At 41.7% G+C, this 26,737-nt stretch overlaps 1 protein-coding gene and 1 non-coding gene across 8 annotated transcripts in view; both read left to right on the top strand.

Annotated features, from left to right (window-relative positions):
- The window catches only part of RIPOR2 (RHO family interacting cell polarization regulator 2), a 178,251-nt gene that overhangs the window by 102,624 nt on the left and 48,890 nt on the right, over positions 1-26,737 (top strand). The window contains exon 1 of one of the 7 annotated variants that reach the window (XM_045509561.2): positions 432-685. The exons of the other annotated variants lie outside the window; for them this stretch is intronic. The gene's annotated coding sequence lies outside the window, so the exon portion shown is untranslated. Of the gene's footprint in view, positions 1-431; positions 686-26,737 lie in introns of those variants that run through there. 7 annotated transcript variants of the gene reach the window in all.
- Positions 17,949-18,057, top strand: LOC123614113 (U6 spliceosomal RNA). The gene has a single exon (XR_006721608.1). It is a non-coding gene; the product is annotated as a U6 spliceosomal RNA (small nuclear RNA).

Raw genomic sequence — 26,737 nt, 5'->3', positions numbered from 1 at the left:
CAGATGTCCAACACAACTCCTGCCATGGGCAACCAACTTCACCCCCCACATCACAAAACACACACACACACACACACACACACCACCGATGTCACCCCAGTGCATTGTTTTAATGCACAGCCGCTATTGGAAATCCCAGAAGGTTAGCTGAAAGGGCCCTTCCTCTCCTCGGCTAGTTTCCCCTGCCCTCTCCCTCCAGTGCACTCTGTCCCGTGCTCGAACTGCAAAGATGACTCCAAAGCGGCGACCCCAGCTAGTGCCAAGGAGCTCGGCGTGGCCGCGATCAGCTGGAGGAAGACAGCAAAGCGCGGCGTCCTGGAGTTGGGCTGAAGTAACTGTCAAGCAGCTGGCTCCCCCCGCCCCCCCTACTGCCCGGGTGACGCCGCCGCCCCCTCCCCGCGGCCGCGCCCCGCCCCCGCGCGCTCCCCGCCCCCCCCCCCCGCGCGGCCGCAGCGCTTGCTCTGTGCGCTGCCAGCCCCGCAACTTCAGCCCGCTGCCGGGAGCGGACGCGGGAGGGCCGCCGCGGCCTGGGCGCGGGGATCCTTTGTCCCTTCACCCGAGTGAGCCAGCTCAGGCTGTCTGCAGAACCCGAGGGTGCGGGCAGCCCGGGGCATTTCACTGGCACGGAAGCTGCGATTCCAAGCTGGAGACCCCGTGTCCCCTTGTCATGACAAGGAGCCTTTAGGTATGTGCACCTTTTTATTTCTTCCTTTTTTGCTTCTGATTTGACTGACAACCCGGGTGAGGTCTGTGTGGCGAGCGTGTCCTCGGCTTGAATGAATGTTGCCTGTTAAGGAGCCCTTGGGACTGGGGCGTCCGAGGCTTCCTCCGCCTGGGAGGGTTTGGGTCTCTGATGCCCACAGGATAGACACACGAAGTTGCTGAGCGGTAGGGGGCACAAACACTTTTGCAGGAAGAACCGAGGGATGCCCAGGAGAGTGGAGGGACCTGTCCAGAAGATGATAAGGGGCATTTCTGGAGCATTTCTGGTGCGAGGACACGCGTGGCCGGAGGATCGGTTCTCTTGGGGATCGGGGGTGCTAGCGCACCGGGATGCGGATCCTGGGTGGCCGCTTGCCACCCGAACGATTTATGGCACTCTCGGCGCCCACCCAGAGTCCAGCTCGGTCTCCAGGGTCCTATCTTGCCCCCAGGCTGCCCGGATTCAGCTTAGCTACGAACCAGCCTCTTCCTCGCATGTCTGAATTCCTAATTTGCAATGTCGGGTGGGGGGATGAGAATTGGGAGGAGCCGCAAGAAGGAGAAATATGTTGCATTGATGCTGGCCTGTATCTGGGGAAACTGGGGGAGGGGTGATGATGCACCTGAGGACGGGAGCACCCCTGCAAGTTTCTGTGGCTTGGGAGACGGTCTAGAAAAGAGAAGCACCTGCAACTCTGTTACCAGGAGACTATAACCTCCTAACACCCTCCCTCGGGGTAGTGGGGAGCGGGTAGAGAACCTCATTTTAGAAGGCAGTAGGTGTTGGAAATTAGACAAGCGGAAGCCATCCAGATGTTAAGGTGGCAGAAGCGCTGTTCAAGTCCCTGGTGCGAAGTGACAGCTCCTGCAGGAGCAGCAGCGCAAGTGGAAAAGCAAGATAACCCTAACCCGGCGGATTCTGTTGAGGGGAGTGGAGGAGGGCGGGGGTGGTGCAGAGGGGAGGTTGGCAGCGTCAAAGGTTGATATTTTGAAGATACCAACGGAGAGGAAATGTTTAAGCTTTTGGTCAGGGGGAAGCAATCATGATTGTCTTGGAAAATGTGTTGGGTCTGTCTTTCCTTTCTGCTCCCCACTTCCTACGTGCTCGGCTGTGCACATGGTTGAAGTTCTAGGACTGTGATCAGTCGTCATCCCATTCCCATAGAAGCTGTAGTTGGCGCTCTCTATGGAACCGGGCATCTTGTGTGAACATTTGCCCCTTTGCTATCTGAGCACAATCATCTCTTCCTTTTTGTTTTCTATCAGTTTTATCTGGCTCTGAGAATGTTCCTCTCCTCCTACCCACCGCACCCCATTATCTCCCTACTCACTTATTTCCCCTCTTCCTCTGGCTCCTCCAGCCTTTTTGGACCAGCCTCTGAATTTGCCCACTGACACCCACCGTCTACCTCCATTGTGTCTCTATCAGACTGTTTTAGCTGCTGTTCCAAGTGGGGGTTGTCAGCTGTGAACTCTCCAAGAACTAGACTAGCATCATCAGGCTACTCTCCAGTGGCTAATTAGGAAGCAGCCAGTGGCTATCCTTCTGTTGGAACAAATTGCAGGGGTGTGTCTACTCAGGGTAGCAGCGCTAGAGGAAAGGGCCTCCCCTCTCTTCACCACTTCCTCCTAGCCCAGCCCTCAGTGTCAGCCTCTCGTGCCCGGCTCCCCCTTTTGTTGAGATACTGCCAAATCCTGGCTCTTCCCCAAGAAGGTGACACATTTGTCTGTCCGAAATGCTGCTGCATCCAAACATCTGAAAACCTGAACACTGGAGAATCTGTTTAGGAAAAACATACTGCTTGTGTTGCTTTTTCAAACGGCCCCCAGTGGGTTGTTGTTTCTCTCCTCCTCTGCCAATCCAATGTGGGATTTTGTTTTGAATATTTTATCTTCAGTATAAATATAAAGAAACACCAAGCTAGAGCTAGGAGAAGCTGAAAGTGTGCGCTAGGGACTTGCATAGAATTCTGAGTACCCAAACACAAAGGCCAGAAATGGCTCTCCTTCCTTTTGTTGACTGCAAAATCAAATTATTTCCAGTAGAAAAGGGACTCAACCCTTTCCAAGTGTGACCTGGAGAAACCGAGGGGCCTGGGAAGGAGATATTTCATCTACAGGTGTGGGTAGCTAAACTCACATCAAAATTCCACTCTTTTGTATTGAAGTCCATTGACTTGGGGTCCCGCTGATGGCAGCCGGGTGTCCTACTGTAAATCGGAGATTGCTGAATGGATACATCTCCACCAGAGTAAAACCCAGCTGTGATACCAACCACTTGCCCACTTCCAAATATAACCAAGTCACTTCTCTGTTATGTTTTCAGTTAATTAACGGATTATTGACTCACCCCTCAGTGTGGAGAGACTAAAACACAGACAAAGGCAGTTCTAGAGAGTGAGCAGCACAGTCTGCACGTTTCATATTAAAAGGTCGCATCAGGCAAACAACAGTCCCTTGGGTTGAAGAGTTTGCAAACCAGTGTTTTATTTTACCGTTCACCACATTCAGTGGGTTGGGGGGAAAAATTAAAAGCTGTCTTGTTTCCTTTCTGAAAAGAAGTCAAAAGTCTAAAACCACTTTCTTCCTTTTCTTGGGAGGAAGTGGTGGGAGGAGTGAAAGTCCATTTTGTTTATACGATGGATGCTCCTCCGGACGGTGGAGGATTTGACTTTCCACTGGGGCCTCCTCTGCCCGGGTGGCCATAAGCAGGGCCTCGTGCTTCTCAACAGCTCCCTTACCAAGGTTATTTTCATCTGCCAAGCTGAGCGCCACGAGCTGGAGGAAATAGACAGCTTGTGTTTGTGGCCATTCAACCAGAAAAGAATACCAGCTGAAAACAGACAATGAAGCAAGGGAATTGGGGTAGGGGGTGGGGAGAGGAGGGACAGATAGGCCAGCAGCACATAATTGGTTCCCCAAAGGGAAACCTCGATGTGGGATGGCTCCGGACAGCCGCCGTCATTAAACACCCTACCGTGTGGTTATTAGAAAGATCTGTTTAGAAATGGAGACTGATGATGACGGGGCACCTTTTCATCTGAAGGGAACCCTCCTTTGGCTTTGTTTCTCTCCACTTTCAAAATCATCTCCTAGACCATTTCTCCCCATTGTGCACATGGAGGCCTTCGAGTAGATTCAACTGGTCAAAAGCACTCAACATACAGATCCTGAATGAATCAATATCTAAACACCCAGATGTCCTCCTCCCTTTTCACATCACCTCTCTGAGGCCACCAAGTTCCCCTCTGGGTGAATGGCCAAGGTTTGTGTTTTTTTGGGTCATAGTACACTCATCCCATTTTAGTTAGAAATGTTCCCTAAAAATAATAGATGTTTTTCTCAGACTGTGGCCGGCTATCTAGAAAAGATCATTTTACACATGGCCCGATGCCTGGGACACCCTCCCTGGACACCGTCAAGAGAAGCCACTCTGATTTATTTTATCGTGCTCATTGTTTGCATGACATTGATGAGCTCTGTGTGGAGGAGATGAATGTTTTCACACGTTCATCACACTAATTAAAAAGAAAATTAGATTTTTTTTCCAACAGTGAAGTCAAATGAGGTGCAATATTTCTGTGTTGTGTTTCATAAAATCAGAACGACCTCTCTGCCAGACAGAGGGCAGAGTCTCAGACAAAGGAAATATCTTTCACACCATTTAGCATCCTAAAATATGATGAAGTGGTTAACAGCCATTTTTTATTTCTGAGGTGTATTGAAAGTCCAAGTCATCAGGCTTATGTAACTTAGGGAAGTCCTGGGATCTGGCCAGAGTTAGAGTTTTCATTCAATATAAAAGTGTAAGATATTGATTATACCTTTCTAGGGAGGGCGCAGTCTGGGAGAGAAGGAGGAAGAACCCATTTGTGTTAGACAGAGTGCTGTCCACACATGTCTTGGTTTGCCGTGTATCTCTTGTTGCAGCATAATTATTAATAGCACCCCTTACACTCACAAGTGTTCCGGTTTGGTCACCCTAGAAATAAGAAAGGACTCTGGGAGGTCAGAGGCAGGAGAGGAGGGATGCGATTGGTAGTGGTAGACAGTGTGAGTCATCAGTGAAGATCTCCTCTGTGCACCTATTGTAAGATTACAGATAAATGGAAAGGAAAAGGAAAGGCTTACCAGATAAAAAGTTTAGGGAGATTGTGAGCCCCCTGGGGGCACAGAGGTCTATTTTGTTCATTCCTGGATCCTCAGGGCTTGCGTGCTGCCTAGCAAATTGTAGGCATCAAATATGAACTCACTGCCTGTGACCTAGGTTTAAGATAGGAATGTAGGAGAGTTCAGGACAGTGAGGCGGCATGCCTGGCAAAGGTCAGATGGGCATGATTATTAAAGAAGGCTATTAATAATAGTGATGGTGCTAAAACCAGGCTAACGATGATCATTCCAAAAAACAACTTGTGTAGAGAAAAACAACGTCTGGTAACTGTTTCTTGTAGAAGCCGCTTGTCTTTGGGGTTTAATGCTGCAGCTTTCACCTCTAGTGCTGGAAGTGACCTCTTCCTTCTCCAGCAAGATTTCCAGAAAGGAACTAAAGGAACAATGATTCCATTCTCCTCAAGCTTGCCTTCTTATGTCCTTGTCTTCTAGGAGGACTTTTGGAAGAAAGGCAAGGACAGGAGGGGGAGGGTACCTCAAAAATACAAAAGCAATGCAGATGAACACAAAGAGTACACAGCTTTTCCTTCTTCTAATAAGAGGAATAAATCCAAAGTGACAGTTTCCTGGAGCTAGTGCAACTCCCGAGAGGTTATTCCCAAGATAGCATTTTATTTCCCTACTTTTTGCTATACATGAAGGGCTGGAGGGACTTGGGTCTTGGCCTTAACTGTGACAGTCTACCTTCCAATTAATGTGGCCCCACTGATAGATGGAGGTTCAAGGTTAACTATCCTAAATGGAGATTCCAGGATGACTACCAGGTAACCCTTGAATAGCAATGTCATACTTTTCATTTATAAAATTATTTAGTAGAATTTTAGCCACTTTGAAATGATCTGTATCTTCTGCAATTGTAATATAATTTAGTGTTGTCTTGGGGATGCCTCACCCTCAGCAATAAATGGAGCTTAGGAAAGAGAGGGATGGGCACACACAGGGCTATAGGACTCAGAATACTTATTGGGGTTCCGTTGCAGACAACAGAATCCACTCAGCAGAAAAGATTCAAAATAAAAGGGCTTGTGGAATTGTTGGCAGGAAGGCCAGGGAAGCACACTCTAGAGCTTTCCAGAACAGCTTTGAAAGTTACCACGTTCTGATGGAGTCACTGCCTGATGGATAATCAAGAAGTACCTGCTGATTTAGGAAGCTGCTGCCTCCAGAATGCACCTGCCACTGCAACAGTCGGGAAACAGCTAGCCAGGAAGCCCTATAGAAAAACCAGATAGTCCATGAAGGTGGTTGCCAGTGGTGACAACAGCAGAAGCTAAAGTATAGCCTAGTAGGCAAAAGAATGTGTCCCCACCAAGGATAATTCATGTCCTCATCCCCAGAACCTGTGAGTGAAGATGTTACCTTACATGGCAAAAGGGACTTTGCAAATACGATTACGTCAAGCATCATGGGATTATCTTGGGTTCTCCAGGTGAGCCCAGGCTAACTTCATCGGTCCTTAAAAGCAGAGACCGTTCCCGGCTATGATCATGTAACTGTGGAAGAAGGGTGAGAGAGATGCAGCATTGCTGGCTTTGAAGATGGAGCAGGAGGCCCCAAGAGAAGAACTGTGGGCAGCCTCTACAAGTTAGAAGCTAGAAAAAGCAAGGACATGTATTATAGTGTCCAGAAGGGAACAGAGCTCTGCAGACACCTTGATTTTAGCCCAGATTACAGACCTCTGACCTCCTGAACTGTAAGATAATTGTGTGTCCTCTTAGGCCACTAAACTCATAGTAATTTGTTACAGCAGCCATAGGAAACTAATACCTACAGCCTCTCCACCATTTCAGCCTTCAGATCTTGCGGCAGGTACACCTGGTGGAGGCCCCCCACATTAGGTGCAGAATCCGAGCTGCAGGGGATTCTGGGAAACGTTGCTTTCAGCTTCCAGGCTTCAGTACTAGAAGGCACCACACAGGGGGTTGGAATGATGTCAAGTGCCAATCACATAGGTCCAGTGCAGCTGCCATGGGAAGTCCAGGGCCGGGGGCAGTGTAGGGGAGGGTTGGTCAGAGGAGAGCCTGCAGAGCCATGGGTGTATGTGCACAGCTCTTGACTATCCTGCTCTGAGGGACAGAGGCATGTGGCAGAACAGAATTGGATGCTTGAGATTTTTAGGAATTTTAACAAGTGTTATTAAGTCATTAAGGCACAAGGGGGAGGGGAGGAGAAGGCATCAGAATAGTTGCCCATTTTCCCAAACTGGAAGTTACTATCTGATCTGTTAGCTACCATTGGCAGGGTGGTACTGGTACATAAGTGTCAGTATCAGGGATTTTTTTTTAATTGAAGTAAAGTCAATTTACAATGTTGTGTACAGCATGTATCGTCATACGTGTGTGTATATGTATTCCTTTTCATATTCTTTTTCATTATAGGTTACTACAAAATGTTGAATATAATTCCCTGTGCCATATAGTAGAAACTTGTTGTTTATCTATTTTATATACACTAGTTAGTATCTGCAAGTCTCAAACTCTCAATTTATTCCTTCCCACCCCCATTCCCCCGAGGGATAATTATTGACATACTACAGCTTAACACAGCTTTATACGGTCAGCCTATATAACAGACTACATTTTCCAAAGATGGCCTCGCCAGTATCTCCCACCCTCCAGATCCTTCCTACAAAGTGACTCTGATACTGTTTCCATTGGGAAATTATATCTATGTTCCCTTCCCTTAAAATTGTGAGTCTCCCAATTAATGTGACTTCCAAGGCTAGGTCACAAAAGATAACCCAGCTTCTCCGTTATTGGCTAGAACACTAGCTCTTGAAGCCGTCAGCCAGCATGTATGCTATCTGACTGTCCTGAGGCTGCCATGCTGTAAGGAAGCCCAACTAGCCAACAACGTGGACAGACCTGCCACCACAAGAAGAGAGAGATGCCTGGCCAGCCTCCAGCTCCTCCAGCCCCTGCTGCTCTGTATCCAGCCACCATCTGACTGCATGATAGACCCTGAGCCAGACTGTCCAGCAGAGCCCTTCCCAGTTCCTGACTCACTGTTGTTGTTTTAGGCCACTGCATTTTGGGATGATTTGTCACACAGCAATAAATAACCAGATTGGGCCATACAGTCAGATGCAGAAAAGAGGTCAATTAAAACCACAGTCTTGTGCTATTCCTGTCCAGTTTCTTCACTGTGAGGTAATGCATGACAGATGTCAGTAGTAGGGTAACCAAATCTAAAGCCCACCTTTTCCTTCTATAGAATATTGGCTTAAGAAACTCACTCTTAATGGATCTATCAGAAGCAAACTATCATACATTTGGGTTGGTTTGCTGAGGGGAGGGTTTAGGAAAGTGGAATTGGTAGCACTTAGAAAATTTCAAACTGGCTAATTCACCATGTGAATACGCAAGAATCCCAGTAACGTCTTTTGAAAGTAGAATTGTCTCAGTGTCGCAGGTAGAGGGACTGCAAATCTTTACTTTCAGGCATGTCGTCAAATTAGGGACTCACTCAGGAGATGGAGAAAAAGAGATGAAACGTAGCAGGACTAACACACAATGCAACTCCATCCCTTCTTCCCCAGCAGACTGATTGCTCTTTTTTCTTTTTCTACCACTTCTTTTTGGCATATACCTCCTTCCTTGATACCTAAAGTTTACTGCTTCTGAAGTTCAAGTTCAAGGGCCCTTTGAAAATAACGCATAATAATACATTAGTCTAAGCCATAGTATCTTCTATTTCTGTGGGGTTTTGCAGTTTTCAACAACTTTCATCACATCCATTGTCCCATTTAAACTAGAGATCCCTAGGATGTAGGCAAGACTAACATTAATGTCCCTAGTTTCACAAATGAGGAAACAAAACAAAAGGATTTAACTTGTCGGAGATGACGCTGCTGGCCTGTCTAAGAGGCTGGGTTCATGCTGAGCTGTTCTCACTCCCTTTCGGGGTCTGCCATCCCAGAATAGCCACTCAACTAGCCTTTGGAGCAAAATCAATGTTAAGCTGGAGGGAAGGAGGGGGATTTGCTCTGCCTGCCCATCACCTTCAGTCACCAAATTATGGCCTATTCGAAGCTCAGTTCATTGAGAGCCTGAAGCATGACTAGTTCCTCTTATTACCTGACTAATGCTCTCAGTTTGATACTGTGCTTCGCAAGTGGAAACCTGCCCTGATAATGCGAAGAGAAAGGTCAGGAACTGTTCCCTTTGCAGGCTCCCATGACATCCCTAAAAAAGCTTGCCCTTTGAATGTTGTCAAATGGTCTTTGGCCTAAAATAGGATAGAAATGATATATGCTGTTTCTTTTCCGAGGGTTATTTATTTTATTTTTTGTTTAGATCCTCAAAGTGTGTTTCTTCACATTAAGATATTTTCCAGATGTAATTGGGGGGGGGGCTCTGAGTGTTGCAAAATGGCTCTTTCCCTATGAATGGAAGGAAACAGTCAAAGCAAGAAGAGGCAAAAGGGCTACATTAACTCAAAATGTTTTCATATATGTGAATAGACAATTACTGAGTTAGAGGTACTGAAAAAAAATATTGAGAGAATACGTAGTTTTCATTTAAGAAATAAATCTCACTCCCTTACAATCTAAATGGGGAAAACAGACCCAGGTAGACCCTGCATGTAGATTCTGTGTGCAAAATGACTTTCCCTGCATCTTCTCCCTTTAAGTAACTTATGTGATCCTGAATTCAGGTACAGAGGCGAAGCCTTCCTGAGCACAGGCAAGTCTGAAGCCATTGCAGTATTTAAGAATAAACTCAAATTCTGAATTACAGATTGTCTACGTGTGTCTCATATTGCATGTTGACATAAAGCCCCTCTTCCCTAGTGAAACACCCAATCTAAATAAAAACGTTTTATATAATAATATTAATAATATCAGCCTTCACTTAATAGCATTTCCAGTTGGCCAGGCACATGTATTCATTCACTGAATTCTCACAATAACCCCTAGGTAATTACTATTATCATCTCTAATTTATTGATGAGAGAACTGAGGTTCAGCAAAATTGGTAGAGCAGAGTATAGTTTTAAATCGGGGCCATCTGGTATCAGTCTGGGCTGTGGCAGTGGATGTAAATATACAAAGTCCCCAGATTCAGAGTTTCTATAACTGCCAGTTAGTAACATCTTTCCTATGCCTGAGTTCTCCCAGGTAACTGAGCTGGGTTGTGGTTGCCAGATCGCTTAGCCATTCGATACTCAGACAGTGCATGCAGTTTTCAGGTTGAGATTCTTGGTTGATGTCTAGGGATTAACGAGTCTCTTCAGGATTCTATTGTAATCACCGAGATGCTTTTTCACATTATCCAGCCCAAAGGTTCATTATTCCAGCTAAGAAGGCAGCGTGCCTGTGTTGAGAGGTCCCCGATCATCAGGAAGCGAAACAGGCACTTTTCCTCTGAGTGAGCGATGCATCCTGATAAATGACGCCATGTCAGTAGCGAGCCTGCCCCTTCCTCGTTGCAAACGACTGTCCCTCACAATGCCTCAGGGATCTGGAAACCCCACAAAAGGGGAAAGAAATGGAGAAAAAGCAAACTTGAGAGAAAAAAGGAGTCATTGCTTCCCTTTTAGAAGGTCTGTTGTCTAATCCATACCAGCCTGTAAAGTATCCCTTGATCAATTTTGTCTTAATTACTGGATGTAGGAAAACAAGATCATTGTTAATTCATGCAGTTTAATGTATGCATGGGAGAATTATACAGGATAATTACCTGCAGTTGAAGAAAAATGAACAGTGTCAGGTCTGGTTAAGCCATGCATGGTTCACACTTCTATCACTCTCTCAGAAAAGACTGAAAGTGGTAACCAGTGTGTGTGATTTGCAAAATTGCATTGGTTTGTTAAACAGAAGTATTTTTTGCCTTTGATTTGCATCACAAATAGAGTTCTCAAATTTGGACTGACTAGATTTGAATACAATTTTTAGAACAAAAGCTTTGATTCACTGACTTAACTCCCATTGCTCTTTTCCAGAAATGCCCATTGTTCAAATCAGTGCAAGAGAAATTATCTTCATGGGCCCTATGTTAGCCTGAGTAAAATTTCTTTCATGGGAATAATTCATTGGGAACGATGATTGTCTCCTTTATCAAGATGTATGGGGGATTTACAATAATGATCGCTTGTTTCCACATTATCTGGAACCTCTGGGGTCCAGTGGCTTCCAAAAAATAAAACAAAACAAACAGCTGGAACAAATTATGAGGCAATGAGTGGACACGGATGGAAATATCCTTGTGACTTTTGTCAAGCAATAGATAGCTGTTAAAGCCTCTTTGAATTCATATATTGTCATTGGGAGAAGAGTAAGACTTGGTTAAAGTTTACCAAAAAAAAAAAATTAGACTCCATGGCTTCAAAAATTTGAGACAGTTTACAATAATATACAATTTTAAAAAAGAGAATAACTTTCAAAAAGAGGAGCTGAGGAAAGTCAATATTCTAACTTTATATGTATGTATATATATAACTGAATTGCTTTGCTGTACACCTGAAGCTAACATTGTAAATCAACTACCCTTCAATAAAAAAAATTTTTTTTTAAAGAATTAACATTTATGCTACAATTGAGCAGCAAGGTTTGCTCTGTACTTCCCCATAGCCAGACAGAAAGGGGTACATAGTTATCGTTGAAGGTATTGCTATCAGGAAGATAGACATGCCAAGTACAGCAGTTTCTCGGAGGGCAAATTCCCCCAGCAATGAATTATTAAAAAAAAAAAAAGTCTTATGTAGGAAGCTACAGAGGAGGTTAAATCGAGCTCATTAAACCAAAGCATGGCAGGGAAGTATGAAAGTCAACACTTTGCTTGTTGACTTCACTCGTATTTTCTTATCCCTACATCGAGAACCCAAAGGATCCCAAAGGAGCTAGCAAAGGCAACTTCATGAAGAGGAAAAAGAAACATGTACATATTTGGCCTTCAGTTGCTCTGTTTTGCCGGGGGTGGGGGTGGGATTCAACTTTTCTAAGACAGAGCTACATGCCCTAATCAGATTTTGTCTTCTGACAAGGTCAGCAGAAGGAGTTGAAGATGACTCCTCCTTCCCACACATCCTCACAAGGGAACCCAGCTTAGACAGTTGAGTTGCAACTTCATGGTAATCTTACTACAGTGTCAGAATTCAGCACTTGAGATTTGAAGTTTTTAGCAAGAGCAACTCGATTATGCAAAATAAAACAGAGGATAAAAACATAAGAAGTCCATTGTTTAGGTGAAGCCTTTTGTCTTTTTATTCTTCACCTTGATGATGGTGGTGGTGTTGGTTGTGGTAGGCATTCGTTTTACTGAGTATACACTCTGTGCCTGGCATTATACAGACTTGACATCCTTTAATCCTCACAATAACTTAACAACATAGTATGTTATGAGCCCCATTTTAGAGAAGAAGAAACTGAGCAGAGGTCATTGTTCCAAAGAGGAGATCTACACCAGCTGTGTGACTGTGAACTGATGACCTAACCATATAGCACACAAGTTGGGATGTCTGTGTGTGCACGTGTGTTTAAGCTTCTGGATCCTACTGCTTCCTTGTTCTTACTTGCTGCTTCTCTCTGTTGCTTACAAAGTCACTGACTGTGACAGTCTCTGAGAGTCGCTTACAAAGTCACTGACTGTGACAATCTCTATTAATTAGAGCTGGGATGGCGTGACACTGTCTCTGAACTGACTCTCAGGAAATGTGTAATGTGCATATACATGTGTTAAGTTATAAGTGTCCTCTCATTTATTGAGACAAATGCTCTCACTTAAACCATTTTCCATGACTCTGGAAGTACTAACAAAAACGTAACTGATAAATTTGATACTGCCTTCCCTGCTGAGAATATTAATTGTGGCACACAGTGTGATCTGAAATCCGGCTCTGGAAGGCGGCAGGAGGGTAGGGGGTGCAGGGACTGGCTGTGTCCAGACACCTGTCCATGCTGTTGCCCCCTATTCCTCATCACTCTGAATACCCCGAGCTGAACAGTTGGAGGGCATCTGCTCTTGGGGCTGGAACACCCACACTGCTGACTCGGAAACAATAAACCCATCCTGCCAAATGATGTATTTTTGGTGCAGAGAAAATTTTTGTCCCTCCTGAGGATCAAAAGACATTCTTATGTGAATATGTGTCATTTTTAAAAGACATTGCCTAGTTCACATTCCAAATTCTGCTCATCCCATTCAGTTGTGCTCAACACCCACATTCGACGTTCTCTGTACTTTCAATTCTGAAGTCTTGGGAGGAGGTTTGAGAAGCACACAATGTGAATGACAGCCTTCAGGAAAGAAAATGTTCTGAGCAGCTGGTTGCCTGGAGGGTGCTGAAAAGCTAACAGATCATACCATAGAAAATCAACTCTTCAAAATGCCTGCTTGGTGGTAAAATATCCTAGGATCTCGCACCATATTTAATACCAACTGCATTTTTTTAAATTTAGGAAGGATCAACTATTTTTTACCCCCTCGGCAGATATTATATAGGCTCTCTAATTGAAGCCTAGCTCAGCTAATCCAACTTTCAAGAGACTTGAAAATACACAGTACTAATAAATGCATTCCTAGGTAAGTTATAAAACTGAAATCAACCTTCTTTGAAAGTTTTCTTCTCTGGGAGATGCACAGGAGTCTCCATCTAGACCTCATTAAACTGGAGATGACTTCATAGTACATCCTCATCCCTGTAATGATAAGAATAGAGAACACTTACTGTTCTAAGCACTTTAATTCATTAACCTATTTGATTTTCACAGCAACCTATGAGTCTAGTTCTTTTATCACCCCAATTGTACTTTTTCCCTTTTTTTTAAAGAATGGAAGTCTAATTGCTGTACAGTATAATTTACAGGTGTACAATATATGAGGTAATTAAGGTCTGGGGAGGTTAAGCCACCTGTCCGGACAATACATGATAAAGTGGTACTGCTGGGCCACTGAATTCTTTGGTCTCAGCAGCCCTGAGATGGAAGGCATTTGCTTTTGTCAGCACACAGAAAGCACAAGATTAGATGACCGCGAGTTCCAGTTCTGATATGTTGTTACTTTTGCATCATTGCAGCAGTGGAAAAGTTTTTCTTTTAAATCCTAAGATTCCCAAACCATTCCTTTTTGCCACTAAATAAGAGGTACAACATTGTCCTGTGTTTCTGATAAAGACTTGCGATGCCTTTTTCAAATATTTTTTGTAGTGGAGTTGGAATCACGCAACTGAAGAACATTCATGATTCGATTTTTCCATATTGAAAGAATGGAAGGCAGATGTGATCGATGATTATGTAAACCCTGGCAAGATATGTTTTCTAAATGTCTGTGCCCAGATCAATTCAGTCATGGTCTCTGGGGATGAGGCTCAGACAATCCCATAAAAAACTCTCCAGATAATTCTAATATGCAGCCAGATTTGAGACTCTCTAAATTAGATGGTGCGTTATATTAGGCTTTTTCTAGAGGTGACTGAGTTGCATCAGCAGGAAGGTACAGAGGCCGGGGCTGTAGGTTAAATATTTATTTTAATGTGGTAAATATCTTCAGATAAACCCAATAACTCAGTTCCTAACCATGGACGTGACTTTCTGGATTTAATCACAAGAGTTGAAGGTACAGGGCATTACCCTGAATAGCAAGGACCACCCATTTATTTTTGTTGAATCTAAAATACTGTTATTATTGTGATACTGTGTTATTACCCCATCATGAGCATCTCAGTGTGGGAAATGGTTATGGAATAAGAAGATAAAAAGCAGGGAGAGTGACAGTGAGCCAAGGATCAATTGTTCTCAAACTCTCTGAGCACCTGATCAGTACTGATTAATGATGTCTGTGGGATGACAGGGCATTCTGAGTACTGGTGACCCTCTACTCCAAGTTGATGGAAAGTCACATTAAGAAAACTAGAAGAGGAATTCTGCCTTCTCAGCTAAAGGAAAGTAGAGACGGATAGAGGCAAGACCACATGTGAGGGTAGAAACTCTGATTGGAGTTCCAGCTCTGCCAACAATCTTGTTGGAACCGTTGCCTACAGGTCGATTTCGTTACCGATAGGACAGGAATCACAGTAATGGTCCTACCTGATTTACAGGATTGCTGTCAAGAGATAGATATCAAAGCATTTGGAAAAGAGCAGTCTGCCAACATGAAATGTTATTATGAATCACCTCACTAGGTGATCCTACAGATACAAACAGCTGTATGGTCACCAAAAGTTGCGCCATTCTGTTTATTTTGATTTACAAAGGGTCGCCTATTCTAAATCCTTCTAACTTTAACACTGGCACTAAAGAAGGCCTCTGTCAATTGGTTTGAGCACCTGACTTCCCTACACAGGGGTTATTTCATCTTTTCATTTTTGTATGACCAATGCCACCAGGCTGCATGCTGCCAGTTTGTTCAAAGTATGCATTTGTTTCTCCAAGTCCTGACAGCCTTAGACCCCTCTGTGCCCTTGTCTACGGTGAAAGTCTCAGAATATTCCTACCAGCCAGAGGACAGAGGCAAAACCTGACACTCCCTGACCCCCCAACTCCTCTCCCTGTTGGTCTGTTTCACATCCAAGAGAGATGGTCCCAGTTAGGGGTTTCTGTGTTTACACAGATGTTGGTCTTGGAGGAGTGGAAAACTAGGTAGGTCTGGAACTTATTAAAGCCAGTTAATTTGACCACCAGTGTGGTCAAATTATAGGCTTCTTGTTTGCTTTGAAGTGGGATTGGGTAGACCCACCAAGCTAAAAGGCCAAACCAAGTCTCCTTCTCCTTCTAGAGAAAACAGACAAATTTCCCTTCTCTATGACTTCATCTTTATCTGCAGCAAGATTGGGGGAGACAAGGATTATCATGTATTGCGTTCATTCTACTTCCTCTACTCCTACGTCCACTGTGTTCTGAAGTGCTTCGTGAAGAGGGTAAAGTCTAAGAATGATTGTTTGACGCTATGCTTGCCTGCTTTATGCTGGATGAGGACCCAGACACCCATACGCTATTTGGGATCGCCTTCTTATATAGCACTGGGCCACTAAACACCCAGTAAATTAAGATTTCAAATATGCGCAAAACAAAAGCAAACGGGATAACAAATTCCTGAAAACCCATCACACATGCAACAGTTGTCAAGAATTTTCCACACTTGCTTCATCCCTTTTGTTGTTGTTGTTGAAGCATTTTAAATCTAGCAAATCAAGATTTAGCAAAAGGTCTAGCAAACCTAGACATCATGTCATTTCACTCCTACACGCTTCTGTGGGCATGTCAAGAGTATTGACATGTTCTTGCATAATCTCGATTTCCACTTCTTACCTAGCCAAATGAGCAATATTTCCTTAGTATCCTCTAATATCTAGTCCATGTTAAAATGTCCCAGGTGTCTCAGAAATGACTTTTTTCAGTAGATCAGTCATTGTGATCAAAACAGGGCCTACACATTGCATCTGGACAGTATATCTTTTGAGTTTCTTGTCTTTTCTTCCTCCCTTTTCCCCATGAATAAATTATTTGATCAGTAGGGAATCTAAAGCCCCATGAAGATCTGTCCAGAGAGAGTCTGTGACCTGCATTAGTTCTCCCAGGCAGAGCAAAGAATCACTTGCTCTGTTGATAACTTTGCCCAGGCTGACCTGACAGGACGAATGGAGGCAGTGGGGAAGGACCCAAGAAAATGCATGAAAACCACTTTCTCACTAGTGAACCAGAGACAAAATTGAAAATGCAGGGTCTGAAGATGGCCAAGCATTTCCTAGTGACATTTGAGTCCCAGAAAATAAAAAGTAGCCCTTCAGAATAATTCTAATGTGACCCAGAGGATGGAGTGAATTCTGTGAGTGATCAGAGGGTTGAAACTAGAACAGGGTTGAAACTGGTGAGGTGATTGAGTGAGGGAGACAGGTAGTCTTGGGAATTTGTTTTGTATTTTAACAGTACTTCCCCGGGTCTTTGTTTGTTTATTTGTTTCTTTATTTATTTTTTAATAGAGGTACTAGGTATTGAACCCAGGACCTTATGCATGCTAAACATGCATTCTACAACTGAGCTATGACCCTCCCCAGAGACAAGTGGTCTTGGGAAATGTCACTTTCTCATTTTCCTGCTCTATAAAAATGCCTCTGACTCCCCTTTAGGTAAATTAGCAAAGGACATCAACAAGCAGAGGATCGCAGACAGCGAAGAGTGGAAGTTAATTTACTGGCCTGAGTGAGAGCTTTGTCTGATTTTAGGAGTTATGTGGGCATCTGAGAGCGAAAGTATCCTGACAGTGCCTTTGGACTCAGAATCCAAGTGACGTGGCATTTCACATGTGTACAAATAAGCCTGTGATGTATTCTTTTGTCTTTGCTGTTGGGAATTTGCCACATGTTGATGGATCCGTAAACGTTTGTTCTTTCTTTGCACTAAATTGTTCTGTAAGCTAAGGATTAAATGGTTTTTTTTGCTTTACTCCTGTTTTTATAGTTCAAATCCTTCAAACAGGGCAAAGGATAGTGAGACATGATTACATGCTCTTGGTGTACAAAAAAAGGAACATAATTCTGCTTTGTTGATAATCTAGGTATTTACACATTGCTGTACCTAACTGCTTTGCATCCTGATTGTAAATTATTTGGTTTTTGGCAACCAAAAATATACTCAGCAGATGTTGTTCATATGACCACCTTCTTGTTATGCAGCAGCAAGGACCAGTAATGGAACCACCATCCCTATTAGAGCGGTTTAATTTGCTAAAATTACCATGCAGAGAACACGTGTATGGGCCTCTGGGAAGCCAGTCAACTTTGAAACTGCTGGTATGTGATGGCACGCTCTTTTACACAGCCTTGTTCTGTATAGAATATTAGAATATTCCATAGAGTAACTTTTGGACACTGGATTCTTCTGAAATGTCATCGTTTTCTCAGTTTCCTTTTTTAATCACCTCTGTGTTGTTTAGTAGCAATTCACATTACTTCATACAAAACGTCACCGATTTAGGGAGACTGGGATAAATCAGAGAAATTTACTTCCAGGCAGAGAGAATTAACAGGACAGATCAGTTTATCCCTGTTAATACATAATGATTGCAAAGTGTGAACATTCAACTTGCTCATTTCCTTAGTAAAAACATCTTTTTATTTGTATGTATGCTTTAAAAAAATGAAAGCTCACTTCAGCAGCATGTATGCTAAAATTAGAAGGATACTGAGAAAATTATCATGGCCTCCTGGGCAAGGAAGACACAAGTTAATGAAGTGCTTGGGTATTTTTCTGCTATACATAAAATAGATAAGCAACAAGGATTTACTGTATTACACAGGAAAATATATTCAATATCTTATAATAACCTATGTTGGTTATTATTGGTTATAATAACCTATATTATTTAATCTGAAAAAAATATATAAAAGAATCACTTTGCTGTACATCTGAAACTAACACAGTATTATAAATCAACTATGAAAACATAAGGTTTAACAAACATTTCCATGCTTTTTTTTTTAAATTATCAGACTGTAGTTCAAACACACAGGTCATTGTTTCATGTGATAGATTCACTGCAGAACCACTAACCCCTTATCAGTTATTTATTTTCATAATAATTCTACATTATAAGTCTTTCTGTAGAATTATAGTTCCATAAATGAATCATTCCAGTCGCTAACAATAAGCAACTGAAGTCGATCAGAACACACCATTTACAGACTTCTAAAAACTGCATGACGCAGGCTGTAATCAAGAGAATCAGAATAGAGACTGTGAATAATAATGCATATCTTCCCACATAAATTCTTTCATCTTCCCTTCTCTGGAGGAGCCCTCACCAATTTTTTTTTTTTTTTTAAGTTGAAGAAGCCAAGGTAAGGAGCTCCAGGGTCCAAAGCTGAGAACGCATCCAGGTGTTCTACCTCTGCATCTCTTGGCCCCTTTAAAACCCCTCTGAGCTGCATTTCATACCCTCATGTATTGTATTCAAGTCTATAATAAGATGCCTTGAATGCTAAGCATTTGAAGTGCTGCTTTTTAAAAGTGTTGTCATAACAACGGGAATAAAATGACGAATGTAACTTGAGTTTGAAAGGACTGCCTTAGTTTTAAGTCCATTGCTTTCCCTAAGCAAGGGCTTAATGGTCACCTCCTAGTGCAAATGAAGGCCATGATATATGTCATCACATAATTGAGTCAGTTACATTTACCATCACGTAATTATCAGTCAATCCCCCATCAGTTCAATTGACTTGTTAAAATGGTCAGAAATAAATTAATTGACCATAAGAAAAGTTTAGTAGTTTGATTATTTATGCCATAATCTAAGCATTGAGATAATTTCTTATTCTTTCTCTGAGATGAACTGTACCCTGTTGCTTTTGTTATAAGTCTCAATTCCATTTTCTACCTGACACTCATGCCCATGGACAAATTCCAGTGCTGGGCTAGGAAACAGTGCACGGTGCATAATTATGCTTCCTGACACACTGCTGGGTATATTTCTTCTAGAATCTAATGATGTTTTTTTATGTTTAAGATGTCCAAAGATGTAGCTCAGTCCTAGTGAGAACAATAAAAAAAACAGGAGCTTATAAAAATGATAATATCAGTTAAGTCAAATGACAATAGATGTCAGTATCATTTTGATTCTGTTTTGAAGTAAAGAAACAACAATCACCATTAGCTCGAAATGAGTTGCCAAGCTCAAGGGGTAAACAGGCTACATGCAAGAACAGCCTAAAGGAATTAATAACATCCATTTTCTTCTATCTCGGAGCGTTGTTTTTGAATCTAATGATCAAATAATGAGGGTTTGTTGTGGGTGTATTTTTTTTCCCAGCAGTATCAGCCAAGCTGTCTATGAGGACCATGTTTCCAAGAAATTTTCCCTCTTGATGGTTTTTGCTGGGCTTAAAAAAAAAATAGGTAAATTTACTTATTCTTGCTAATAGCCTCAACCGTCATTTAAGTGCAGAATGCTTTTTCCTTCGAACCAGGAAGCAGTTGGTCCTGTTCTGATGTGCCGTTTGCACCAAATGAAGGTCTCTGAGTGTTCTAGATTTTGCATTTTAAAATGAGTTGTGACAACATTAGTCAAAATCCATTCAACCCCTCTTGACATTTAAGCGAGTTTTATGTCCTGAATTATCGTGAGGCCAGCTGCTTCTCCCCACATTTAGTTAATCCACTAGGATAGAAGAAGAAACAGAGTTTTCATTTTCCCCAGACTGAAACGGTGTCAATTACCTAGAAGTTTCTACAACTGACGGTCCCAGTGAGTAGACCTGCAATTAACGTTTCTTCTTTACTCTTCAGATGGTTCAGCCAGACCCTTAAAATAGCTTCACAGTCCTCTGCTGTCATTGCTTTGAGGGGGTAAAAAGGGAAAGAAAGAGGGGAGCAGTAATGTCAAATTACTTTATTTCTATATAGCTCCTTACCTTTAAAGTAGGTATGTTTTCCTAATTGGTGCATTCCATTTGATTGATGAAAGTCAGATGTATCTTCAAAGGATACATTCTCATTAGTAGAAAAGATCATTACTCCACACTAAGCCTTTTAGATATGTTATTTCATTTTCTCCTTGCAATGACCTTGGTAACTTGGGTCTTATTATCCTCATTTTATTGACAAGAAAAATCGGAGAGCAGAGAGAATCCATGACTTGGGCGAAACCTGGGTCAGCCTGGCTCTAAGCCAGTGATCTTCTATCCTACTCAGTACTGAGCAAAAAAGAAGTTGGTCCAGACAGATGCTCAGGTACCTACATTCAAGAAGTTTGTGGCTTGGTTAAAGAAATGAAACATAATCGGGAAAATAATTATAATACATTGAGTCCCTGAATATGTTCATTCTCACAAGTAATTTCAAGTTTTGAGGTCCACAAGGCAGGATCCCTCTGATTGAGCTGCTTAGAAGATGCTTCAAGAAACAGTTGGCTTTTTTGTCAAATGATGGTGATAGATTAAACCCGTTGAAAACAAATAAGAATCCATGAGTCCATCCTGGCAGTCCCTGTCAATAACTAGACAAAAAGAAATAAGTAAAAAGATTAAAGAAAACTCTTTCTTACAGTAGAAAACAAAACAATGATTGAGTTCAAAGAGTACCATTTTTCCATCATCTTAGTAATCATTGATTTGGGCAATAATCATCAATGGATGTGAAAACTTCTGGGTTAAAGAAATAAGATATTTGCAGAGCCCCCAAGTACCTCCTTACCAACCACTTACCAGTTACAAAGGCAAAAACAGAAATTTTCCAGGGGAGAAACTGTCCAACAATACCTTAACCAAGTGATCACAGTAATGGGACCAAGTGACTCTTTGTGCCTTCTGATGCCATGCCTTCAGAAAGACAACATTACTTATGTGATGTCACTGCCAAAAATGCATAGCCTGAATCTAATTGTGAGAAAATATCAGACAAGCCCAAACTAAGGAACATTCTATAAAGTGACTGTACTCTATGAAAATGTCCTTGTCAGGAAAGACAAAGAAAGGACAAGCAACCATCCCAGATTAAAGGAGACGGAAGACAAATGACAGGAGAGGCAGCTCGTGATCCTGGATTGGCTCCTGGAATAGGGTGGTGGGGGGTTGGGGACAGTATATGGAACATTACTGGGACAGTTTGTGAAATTTGAATAACATATGTACATTAGATAATAGTATTATACTGATATGAAATTTCCTGATGTTGGTAGTTGTATTGTGGTTATGTAAAGTGAATGACCACATCTTTGGGATACACACATTGAACTATTTAAGAGTAAATTGCATCATATCTGCAAATTGCTCAATAGGGAGGAGCATATATATATAAACATGCAAATTGCTCTCAAATGAGTCAGGAAATAATTGTGTGTGCGTGTGCCTACCGAGGGGGGGATGACAAAGTGAAATTTGACAGATGTCAACAAATGATGAATCTGGATGAAAGATGTATGAGAGCTTTTTGTGCTTGTAACTTTTCTGTAAGCTTCCAATTATTTAAAAAAAAAAAAAGATTGTAATTGACTTTTGAACTGGGCTTCCAGTGTACCTATGGTTTAGTTTTTATCACTCAGTATTTAATGGAGCTCAGATTTGTCTGACTTGGGAGTCCGAATTCTTACCATCTCAACTCAACTGCTCTCCTGGCAGCACTGAGAAATAAGTATCACCCAAATCTCACTTTATGTTATTTGTTACATATCTCTTACATCAAAAATAGTCTCCTATCCACTTTAGGTACAGTCATATTTTCTTCTCCTGTTAAATTATTAAAACTTTGGAGCAGAGATCATTCTTTGGTTCTTTTTGGATTGTGGACAACACGTAGCATCCTGCCAGTGCTGAGCAATTAATATGAACTTAATCATTATATGTTGATGGATGGAGTCTTAAGAAAGCCATCGATATCAATTTCCAGAGTTTCTGGAAATGAGTTTCTTTTTCTTCCAAGCTAGTGGAACCTCTGTCTTCATTATCGCAATCTTTGTGTTTCTCAAGAACCTTACTTTTTATAAAGCACTTCCTCATTTTTGGTATGTTTTTAGGAGAAGTCCTGCCATCTATAGGGTTGGTGGGAAGTCAGGTTAAACGATATCCAAGAAGCCTTGTGATTGTGAGATTGAATGATGCTGTGATCTCAGTTGAACCATACACATGCTTATCTATTAAATGGAGAGGAAGAATGACTACTCTTATCCTTTGGATACCAAATTTGAGGTTCAGCAAGTTTAGTATGTGCCCAAGAGGCCGGCAAGAACCCCTGAGCTTGGTTCTTCCATCTCTTACTAAGGAGTGAGTCTGTGTTGTTCCTTGAGTTTTTTCATCCTTTCACATCACTTGTCTTAGTCAGTCAATGTAATGTCTAGTGCATGTATTTATCATTTGGTTAGCAAACAGTGTTGACAACTGAGAAGCAAATATTAGCCTTGCCTTGATTTATTCTAAGGCGTACACTAAAAAAAAAAAAAAAAAAAAAGCCAATGACTTAAATATATCCCCCCCTTTTTGAGATTAGTCAACTGTTCTGTAATAGGTACCTTACAACCATATAATAAGCAGAACCTATTTTTGGATTCATCTTAAATAATCATTTAGCATAACAGGCTATTTACATCCAGCCCACATGCCTCTTTCCGACAACTGAATTATACTTCTGCCCTTGACCGAGACGTGGGGAAGCAGAAACAGGATGGCATTGTTAGGGGAGGAGAGCGGAGGAACAGATATCGGGCCTGAAGAAATGACTCAGAAAGCACAGTGGGGCCAGTGTGCGGTGTCTTACATGGTGTTGTGGGGGAAAAGCATCAAATCATGAAAATACTCAACTCTCAGCTGGTTTCTTCTTGATTGAGCTTTTCCTTTTCAAGTCCTGATTCCTTGGCCCTGCCTCTTGCGGAAGAAGTGATGACTTTTTCTGGAAACTGGTAATGGTGTTTCAAATGGCTTGATTGATGTAAAACTCACAGGCCATAAAATTAGCTCATCTGAAGTATACAGTTTGAGTTTTAGTAAATGTATACAGTTATGCAACAGCCAGGACAGCACAGTTTTAGAGCACTTACACCACCCCCCGAAAGTTCTCTCATGCTCCTTGGTCTACTTCCATCCCTGGCACCCGGCGAACACTTGGGTTGATTGTAGAAGAGTCTACTTTTGCCAGCATGTCACCCCAGCAACCTGCCACTGTCCTGCTGGTCTCAGTCTAACATGGTCTAACATGGAGATGGCATAGCTTTATAGTTGTGCAGCTATTGCTTTCTTTTTTTTTTATTTTTTTGAGGGGTATCCTTTACTGAGATGAGTTTTATTATTTATTTATTTGGGGGCAGATAATCAGGGGGTTTTTTTTAATGAAAGTACTGGGGATTGAACCTATGACATCATGCATGCTAAGCACACCCTCTACCACTGAGCTATGCCCTCCCCTCTGATTTCTAAATTGACATTCTCCCCCCATGAGAAGTGCTTTGGTGAGAACTGAGATATTCTTACTGACTTCATTCAGAAATCATAGAGATCTGTTTTATTTTCTGTCATTAATGAGCATCTTCCAGAATCACCGGTTTGTGTTCTATATTAAAGAATTTGGTTACATTAAAAAAAAAAAGGAAAACACCACAAAAAAACCTTACTTTTTTTTTTTAAAAAAAGCATTCTTTTTATTGAGGTATAGTTGATGTGCAATATTATATAAATTTCAGGTGTGCAACATAGTGATTCACAATTTTAAAAGGTTATAGTCCATTTTTAGTCATTATAAAATATTGGCTGTATTCCCTGTGTTGTATAATATATCTTTGTAGCTTATTTATTTTATACATATATTTTAAATTGAAGTATAATTAATTTACAATGTGTTAGTTTCTGGTGTACAACATAGTGATTCATTTATACATATATATTCTTTTTCATATTCTTTTCTATTATAGTTTATTACAAGATATTAAATATGGTTCCCTGTGCTATACAGTAGGACTTTGTTGTTTATCCATTTCATATGTAGTAGTTTATATCTGCTAATTCCAAATTCCTAATTTATCCCTCCTCCACCCCTTTGGTAACCATAAGTTTGTTCTCTATGTCTGTGAATCTGTTTCTGTTTTGTAAATAAGTTTGTTTGTATCATATTTTAGATTCCACATGTAAGTGACATCATATGATATTAGTCTTTGTCTGACTTACTTCATTTAGTATGATAATCTCTAGGTCCATCCATGTTGCTGCAAATGGCATTGTTTCTTTTTTATAGCTGAGTAGTATTCCATTGTGTTTGTATGTATGTATGTATGTGTTTGTGTGTGTATATATATTGCACATCTTCTTTATCCATCGTCATCTGTTGATGGACATTTAGTTTGCTTCCATGTCTTGGCCATTGTAAACGGTGCTGCTGTGAACTTTGGGATGCATGCATCTTTTTGAATTAGAGTTTTCTCTGGATATATGCCCAGGAGTGGGATTGCTGGATCATATGGTATTTTCAGTTTTTTGACGAAATCTCCATACTGCTCTCCATAGTGGCTGCACCAAATTACATTCCCACCAACAGTGTAGGAGGGTTCCCCTTTCTCCAGACCCTCTCCAGCATTTATTGTTTGTGGTGTTTGTGGACTTTTTAATGATGGCTGTTCTGACTGGTGTGAAGTGATACCTCATTGTAGTTTTGATTTGCATTTCTCTGATAATTAGCAGTGTTGAACATCTTTTCATGTGCTTATTGGCCATCTATCTGTCTTCTTTGGAGAAATGACTATTTAGGTCTTCTGCCCATTTTTTAATTGGGTTGTTTGTTCACAAAAACTTTACTTTTCAAGAGTTAAGACAAAGTATGGCCAGCTCTTGTGTTATTGTTTTTTTTAATTTCATAATGTTTGATGTCCTGCAGCTCTGGCATGTACAAATGCTAATGTGCTCTCATTTCCCATGGAGAAGCCCTGGTGTCGTCCTTGCAAGGGTTCACTTTGCCTTTGATCATATCTTAAAATCTGAAATAAACAGTGTATATAATGTAGACTTGATGGACTCTCCTTTATTATCCAAAGAAGCACATGAATATTGGGTAGATCTAAGTACTCTTTTAAAGATGACTGAAGAAAAAAGCTAATTTATAAACCCCTCAACATCTTTCTAAAAAAAAGTCAGGGGTGGGGGAGTTGGGTATAGCTCAGTGGTAGAGCACATGCTTAGCATACATGAGGTCCTGGGTTCAATCCCTAGTACCTCCATTTAAAAAAGAATAAAATAATTTAACATAAATAAGTAAACCTAATTACCTTCTCCTCTAGGGGAAAAAAATCTGATAGGAAAAACAGAATACAAAATTTAGATGCATTGTGCTCAAAATTTTTATTTATTACGTAGAAAGGAAAGAGTCGAAGAAAATTAAAGGCACCAAAATTCTGCTGGTGGTTGTCTTTGGATGATAGAAACAATATGGCTCTTCCCTCCCCTTCCCTGCCCTGAATTCTTTCTACTTCTCTGTGTTTTCCTAATACAGCAGAGTGCTTTTATGCTTGGAAAAACTAAACATAATCTAATGATTCCTATTTCCTTTGAGGACTTTTAGTGTACTTAACTTAACAAGCAATATTAACATTCCTTCCAGCTGACTGGTTGCTTTGCCCAGTTACCGTATAGGTTAATCAGTGCCTCTAACACTTTTACTGTGAACTGATCAGTTTGGAGATTCATGCCTGAGAGGGGATGGAAGGAGGTCAGCCTGTCTTACCTGATCTTCAGGGTTCCCTGAAGGAATTGTTCACGTCTGGGGAGAGAAGCTTGCTAACTCAGGCTAATCAAATTCACAAGAAAGTATAGGCCAGGATACCAGAGTATAGTGGGAAATGGAACTGTCACATAGATGAACTTTCCAAATATTTTTCTTCCAGTTTTGCTGTTTCTCCTGGGAGCACTGTTAGGAGCTGCGTTTTAGGGTCTGCTGCCCTCCTGTGATAGATGTCCTGCATTGTCTGTCCTCCAAGCAGTGCTCCAAGGTTGACTTCTGTCATTCATTCATTTATTCTGAAGATCAGGATCTCTCTCAGTTCTCCTAATAGCGGGCTGTTTCCCACTTTGAACTGCACTCACATTGCACCTTTTATTTCTGGTCCAAACAAGGCATGAGACCTGGCGGGATGAGGGGGGAACCTCTTGATCCCTTGATCTTTCTTTATCTGCCTCAGCCACCTCCCCAGACCCTGCCGTCTCCAGACCCCATGCTCTTTCTTGTCCAAAAACTGCCTGCTGGTTAGATAAGCTACCTTTTAGTTTAAAACAAACGAGGAACTTCAGGTCAGCTGGTGGCTCAGAGCACCCACTTTTGGCACCATGTCATAACAGAACATGTAAAGTCCTATACTCATTCCAATTTCAAAAGACTCTGCTATGTGTTCAGTTGGATCTTAGCATTGCGTAGACGGGGAGAAGGCTGAGGTTTTATTGCATGAAGAGTCAAGAAGAGAAACAACTG

The sequence above is a fragment of the Camelus bactrianus genome, chromosome 20, assembly GCF_048773025.1.
Source record: "Camelus bactrianus isolate YW-2024 breed Bactrian camel chromosome 20, ASM4877302v1, whole genome shotgun sequence".
NCBI lineage: Eukaryota > Metazoa > Chordata > Mammalia > Artiodactyla > Camelidae > Camelus > Camelus bactrianus.
This window is presented reverse-complemented; position numbering and strand designations above follow the sequence as displayed.